Below are 7,500 nucleotides of genomic sequence, written 5' to 3'. Positions count from 1 at the left end.
GTGAAGATGAGCAGTGATTCGTGATTTTGGTAGTTTTACCAGAAGGGGGTTGTTGGCCGACCTTGAGCGCCCTGTGGAAATGTGGTGGGGACAAATCGCAGAGAGAGCAGGGGGGGGGGCAAGGCTGGAGAGGAGTCGGTACAAGACAGAAAGACCACCGACCAACCTGCGGTGATTGAGTGAGAGGCCCAAAGACTCAGCTTCATTGCGGGAGATGCCGATGATCTTAAATGCCCTGGTTTCGACAGCGTGAAGCCGAGAAAGGTGGGAGGCAGGAGCACCAGCCCAGAGGGGAGAGCAGTACTCCATCAGGCTACGGACAAAATCTTTGTAAGTGGTCAGGAGCTCAAGAGGGCCGAGGAAGGACTTAGCACGACGGAGGATTCCCCGTCGGCGACTGGCTTTTGAGGCGTGGTTGGAAATGTGACTTTCCCAGGAAAGGTCATGGCAGATAGTGAGACCTAGAAGCTTGAAAGAAAAGACTTCTTCCAGAGGATTGTTGAGAAAGTGGATGGGGGGGTTTTTGTAAACGGTCCTTTCGAAGAGACATAGTGAGAGTGTGAGATTTGTCTGGATTGAAAGACATGTTCCACGTGTTGGACCAGTTTGTGATTTTATCCAGATCTGCAGTGAGCGAAGAAGCTGGTGCTTGCCGGTCTGAGGGATGACAGATGGTACGGCAGAGGGTGGAGTCGTCGGCAAAGAGAAATAGAGGATTTTCCAGAGAGTCCGAGAGATCATTGATGAAAACCAGAAAAAGAACAGGGCCCAGAACGCTACCTTGAGGAACTCCAGCCTGCACAGGAAGAGGGGATGAAAGAACTCCATTTAGGGCCACACGTTGACTGCGACAGGAGAGGAAGTCTGCGAGCCATGAGTGGAGATGGCCTTGAATACCATGGGAAGAGAGTTTGGTGAGTAGGGCAGGGTGCCAGACTGTGTCAAAAGCACGTGATATGTCCAGGGATACGGCTCGGATTTCCTGTCTGGCATTGAGGACCTCCATCCATTGATGGGAGAGCAGAAGCAGCATATCCAGGGTAGAGTGACCTGGTCTGAAACCAAATTGATGATTGGAAATCAAGCCATTGGAGAAGAGGAAGGATTTCATGTCTGAAGCGATGATGGATTCCATCACCTTGCTGATGATTGGGAGAAGGCTGATTGGTCTGCAGTTACAGGGATCTGTTTTTGCATCTTTTTTATGCAGGGCAGTGATGTTAGCAGATTTCCAAGCAGATGGCAGATGACCTTGGGCAAATGAGAGGGTGAATAGAACAGAGAGAGGGTGAGCAAGAGCAGAAGAGCAGGCTTTGAGGACATGTGGGCTGATGCCGTCTGGACCGGTTGCAGAATCTGACTCGAGGTTTGAAAGCAAGCTCTCCACCTTGTCAGGAGAAAAGGATACAGAGTCCAGGGACAGTTGGGTGCGACTGGGTAAAGTGGGTAGAGATAGTGATGGGTTTAGGACACAAGATTTAGCTGCAAACACCAAGTTTAGACATTCAGCTTTATCACGTGTGGAATCAGCAGTGCGGCCATTTGAGGTAAGGGAGGGGATGGAGGGGGAACATACACCAGAAACAGATTTGATTAAACGCCACCAGGATTTTGAGGAGGGAGAGAGGTTTGAGAGTTCAGACTTGAGATGAGAAAGATGTTGTTTTCTGGCTCTCCTGAGGGTAGATACACACTTGTTCCGAGCTTTGTGGAAAGAACTGAGATTGCCCTCAGTTGGGTTTGCTTTCCATGAGGAAAAGGCAAGTTGTTTCAGGACAACTGCCTCGCCACAAGCTTCAGTAAACCAAGGGCGGGAGGAAGGGTAGGACAACTGAACACGAGAGGGGATAAATCTGTGCATGAGGGAGAGCAAGTTTCTTTGAAAGAATTCCCAGGATGAGTTGATGTTTGAGAAAGTAGTGATAGGAGACCAGTCTGTAAGTTTGATGGCTGCTCGGAGACCCTGCCAGTCGGCTTGAGTGAAATGCCAGACTCGACGGCGGTGAGGTGGTTCTCTGATAACAGCCAGAGAGATGTCCACTTTGACAAGGACGTGGTCAGAAGAACCAATTGGAGCGAAGGAAGAGCAGCAGATATTGTCAGGGAAATTTGTCAAAATCAGATCCAGAAGAGATGGAGTACCATTGGTTGAGATCCGGGTCGGGAAGTTGACCGATTGAGTCAGTCCCAATGAGTCGCAGAAAGCTTTTGCTGAGGTGCCATGGCAGGTGAGAGAGGTACCCACACCTAGCCAACTGGCGTGATGACAATTGAAGTCACCACATAAGAGGAAGAGAGAGTTTGGATGAGAAGATAGAAGATGGTCCATGTTTTCGGATAGTGAGGTGTAGATGGAGTCATCACTGTTCGGTGGACGGTACAGTACACATATAAACATGAGGTGGGAGTGGAGGGGAAGCCGAAGCCAGAGGTATTCCTGGGGGTGTGGGGGAGTGAGAGCAGTGCATGGAGAGTGAGGAATAGAGTCTTTGATGAAGAGAGCAACACCTCCACCAGGACGAGGCTCAGGTCTGTCATACCGTAAGAGGGAGTAGCCAGGGAGAGATACTTGGGAGTCAGACACGTCTTGGGAGAGGAAAGTTTCTGTTAGGCAGATAATGTCTGGTTTGTCAGTGGCAACCTGTATGGAAAGATCTGAAAGGTTTGAGCGAAGGCCCCGGATATTTGAGGTCCACACTTTTAATGAAGAGGAAGGGGAGGAGGCTTGGGGAGCAGGAGGTGGGGGGGGGGGAGGGCAGGACGGGGGACAAGGGGGGGAGGTAAGCAGGGTTGTTGAAAGAGTGTGAGGGATTGCAGAATAGTGAGGGGAGGGGGGCGAATGAGGAGGAGAAAAGGCTCTGTGGTGCTGGGGGAGAGGGGGGACAAGAGACACGGAAGAAGGCAGTTGAGGATTTGAGGAGGTGGAGTGAAGAGATGGAGGTGAGAGGGCAGTGGAGGGAAGCAGGTTGGTGGATGAGAGGGGGGGCAACTTTGAGAAGGAAGAGTGAGGGGATGAAAGGTGGGAGAAAGGTGAGGGGGGAATTTTTGAGAGAGGTGAGAGGGAGGCTTGGAGGGAGAAGAGTGGGATGGTTGCTTTGAGAGTGAGGGGTGAGGGGGGTGAGTTGGCACTGAAGTTGGAAAAAAAGAATGGTTGATGGAAAGCGAGCATCCATGGCAAACTGTGGTTTTTAAAAGTTTTAGGTCAGAGATGCGATTTAACACAATTCTTGATGGATGCAATGAAGGCGAATTCAGAGCATGGAGAGAAGAAGCGCTGTAATAGTTGGATTTTTTTAGGCAAGGAATGAAGGAGAGGTCGAAATGAGAGCAGTTATGATCCTATGGATGTGTCATCCAGGCTGACTGGCTTTATTTTTTATTTATTTATTGGTTTAAACTCCCCCATCGTGACAGTAAAATATTTGCATAAAGTGGTTGGATGGACAGACACTCTCTGAGCACTGTTTGATTCCTGCAGTCAGAAGTACGAGGATCCTATTGAATGGCGGCGACTGGCTTAATGAACCCTTTGGGATGAGTGACTGTGAAATGAACGCCAGTGGGGAGTGTGCATGTCTATTCCTTCATCAGAAGCGGAAATGACAGCTCTGTGTCTGTTTCGTTGCAGGCCCAGGGCCTCTTCCTGAAGGCTGGGAACAGGCGTGTACACCCGAAGGAGAGATTTACTTCATTAACCACAAGAATAAGACCACGTCTTGGCTGGACCCTCGTCTCGAATCTCGTTACAGTACGTTTTCTGTTGTGTTACTCACCCGTAACTCTCCAACTTACTCTTTTGTACTTTGCCTGGACTTACTGCTTCTGATTTTATCCTTTTTTTGAAGCTCATTTTGTCCAGCGCCTCACCTATTATAGTGCCATAGTTCGCATTTGGGATCGGAGTTGTTACATCAAGACTTGTTACAACCTTTTCCATATTCTGCTTTCACAATTTGTGTGAGTGGGGGGAAAAAAACTATCTACATTCTCCATTTTAGGACAATTTTAGCCTCGTGTACACCAAATTGTATCTTTTACTTGTTTCTGTTGTCAACACAGCTGGTACTATCAAGCCCCTCTTACTGTTTGCAAGATGTGTTAAGTTGGTTTGCTGGCTGTAAATCCAAATCCTAACTTGCACCCATTCCCTCCCTTGCCCTCTTTGCTTTTCCATCTGCATCCTGATGCTAAATCATCCTTGGCCTGTGAAACCTAAGATCTCCCATTGGTTTCTTTATGCCTTGCTCTGTCCTTGCTCAAATATGCTTCAATAGGCTCTGGTCGAAATGAAGGACTGTGCGTATTTGTAAGAATGGGCCCTGTCTAGTGGAGAATGTATGAATGGTCAAATTGGGGGATCTGATAGGATGGCACAGAGGTGATGTGCTTGCCTCTGAGGTGTCTGGTCTGTGTTTCATAACCGACTGTCAACTGCCGGACTGGCACTTCGCAGGCAGGGTGTTTCATCACAAGGCCGTCCCTCGGATGGACGATGAGCTGGAGATCTTTCGACTGACCTTAGTTCGTGGACATTAAATATCCTTCTGTGCTGACATTAGGTGGCGGACATTAAATATCCAAAGTGCAAAATGGGACAAATAAGGAGTTTCAAAAAGAAGCTGCTTCGTTGCGAGCTCAGCCAATCAGAGTGGATCTTTTTTTAATTAGTATTATTATTATTTTTTGCTTTCGCCCTTGTTTCAAAAACACGAAATGATGCAGTATGTTGTGGCAGAGATACATGTTGATGTGTTTTCAAAAGGTGCTGACATGATAACAAGGTCCCCTTATAAGGATAGCAGGCTAATGGGTTCGTGAAGGTACATGTTTTTTTTCTTTTTTAATCTTTTATAAGTTGTTTTCAGAACATGAAGCCAAATTCCTCATTCGAGTACCGATTCCACAAAATATTTCAAATGTAATGCATTTCCACAAAAGGTGAGCAAATGCACTGTCTGGTGGGATTGCGTCTTTGTCAAGCAGCTACTTTGCATCTTCGATGCATGTGCAGACTCTTAATGAAACAATAATTGTTTTGAATATCTCTTTTATATCGGGTAATTGTTTCATTACATCAACCGTTTGTTTTAACAGCCTATTTGCCGTTTTTATTTTGTTTGTTTAAGCTGCAGTAGATGATTGCGCATATAATTTCATGGAGCATTGTCATAAACTGTGACCACAATTCTGTTGAGAGCCAATGGATCTCAGACCACCTTATTCCTCAAGCTCGGTCTATCATAATTGTAGTACCTAATCATAGGTGCCATTATGTTGTTTTTTTTCTTTTTAAACACTTCATTTTGAAAGCATTGTTTTAATGGCATGTATCAAAGGTCGGGTGGACGTATGGATGCGCACGCACACACATGTGAACGTGCAAATTGAGATGCAGCATATCACATCACTGGACACCAAGTTTTTATTTTTGTACACCAAAGGGTGGCTCGGATAAGAATTTGTTGGACATTGTCAAATGTCTACTCATCCTGCAAAGAAAGCAATGAATTTTACTTTCATGAGAGGTCAGCAGATCAGATAACTTTCTGAGCACTGGAGCTTGCCTGTAGGTTCTTTCAGGTTAATTTGAATAAGAGAACACGTTAGCCCATGTGAACCACGAAATGCCGGCAGATCTGCAGTGACAGGTGCTTTTTTTTGCTGCCGGCGCAAAGGCGCCAGGGTTGTACAAACTCGATGTCGTTTACTCTATCCCAGTCCTTCCCAGTAGCACGCCTGAGCACAGCTGCGACATATCCAATTTCCTCCAAGCCTGCTGCAGGGAAAGATGATTCAGAAAAGGCAATTTAAACTTGTATAGAGGACCTTTATCCCAGTTCCCCATCCAGGCCTCGGCCGCTGTTGCCGTTCAGACCAGGCCTCTGTTGCCATGTAGCTGCTATTTTTTTTAATTCTCCCGTTTTATTCATCACTATGATCACATGATTATTAGTGGTTTTTTTTTTTCATTATAATTGGTGTTTATTGATTAATATAAAACCAAGTAAAATGTTTTTTTATTTTTATTTTGTGTTGCACTGTTTGTGTTACACCATCTGCACCTTAAAATGGTTTCCCACTTGGAGATTATGCTCTTTAATTTCAGTGACCAAAATATTATCTCGAAACAGTTTCAGAGATTTGTGAGAAGCAGTTAACTTTTTTTTGCAGAACGCCTGCAGTTGTGGCCAAATATATTGGCACCCTTGCACTTTTTTTCAAATAATGCACCATTTTGTCTAAAAATAAGTTGAAATTGACAAAATTATTGACACCCTCGACTTAATATTTGGTAACACAGCCTTTGGAAAAAAAAATAACTGCAGTCAGGCGCTTCCTTTAGCCATGAATGAACTTCCTACACCTCTCCACTGGCAGTTTAGCCCACTCTTATTGTGCAAACTGCTCCAGTTCTCCCAGGTTTGAAGGGTGCCTTCTCCCAGCTGCTGTTTTCAGATCTCCCCACAGGTGTTCAATGGGATTTAGATCTGGACCCATTTCTGGCCACTTCAGAACAGTCCAGTGTTTTGTCTTGTACCATTCCTGGGTGCTTTTTGAGGTGTGTTTGGGGTCATTGTCCTGCTGCAAGACCCATGACCTTCGACAGAGACCCAGCTTTCTGACACTGGGTTGAAGATTGCGCTCCAAAATGCTTTGATAATCGACTGAATTAATGATGCCTTGCACACATTCAAGGCACCCAGTACCTGAGGCAGCACAGTAACCCCAAAACATTATGAAACCTCCTCATGTTTGACTGTAGGAAAGGTGGTGTTTTCTTTGAAGGCTTCATCTTGTTTTCTGTAAACATGGAGATGATGTGCTTGAACAAAAAGCTCTAATTTGGTATCATCTGTCCACAGGGCATTCTCCCAGAAGGAGTTTGGCTTGTTCAGGTGTGTTTTGGCAAACTCCAGTTGGGCTTTCTTTTGTCTCTCACTCAACAGTGGGGCCTTCTTGGGTCTCCCGCCATAGAACCCCCTTTCATTGAGTTGACGACAGATGGTGTGAGTTGGAACTGTCGTACATTGTGTCTGAAGGTCAGCTTGAATCTGTTTGGCAGTTGATCGAGGTGCTTTCTCCACCATTTGAACAATCCTTCGCTACAATTTTGATCAAGTTTTCGATTGTGGCCACGTCCAGGGAGGTTGGCTGCAGTGCCATGGGCCTTAAACTTCCTGATAACATTGCGTACGGTGGACCCAGAAACATCAAAGTCTCTGGAGATGGACTTGTAGCCTTGAGATTGTCGATGCTTGGTGACAATCTTGTGTTTGACCTCCTCAGACAGTTCTCTTGTTTTCTTTATTTTCTCTATGCTCATTGTGGTACACAGTGACACAAAACAGCAGAATGACTCCTCTTCTCTGTTCAAACTGGTTGAATGAGTGATTTTTATATTGCAGGCATTTGCAACTCACCACAGGTGTTGTCAATTCCAAAGTAGAGAAGAATTACCTGCTTGAAATCCAATTATTTCTCACAACTTCTAAAAGGTGC

The sequence above is a fragment of the Eptatretus burgeri genome, chromosome 7 (assembly GCF_056783735.1).
Source record: "Eptatretus burgeri isolate ZD-2024b chromosome 7, Ebu_testis_v1, whole genome shotgun sequence".
In the NCBI taxonomy this organism is placed as follows: Eukaryota; Metazoa; Chordata; class Myxini; order Myxiniformes; family Myxinidae; genus Eptatretus; species Eptatretus burgeri.
The sequence above is the reverse complement of the archived record's forward strand: the minus strand, read 5'-3'. Positions refer to the sequence as shown.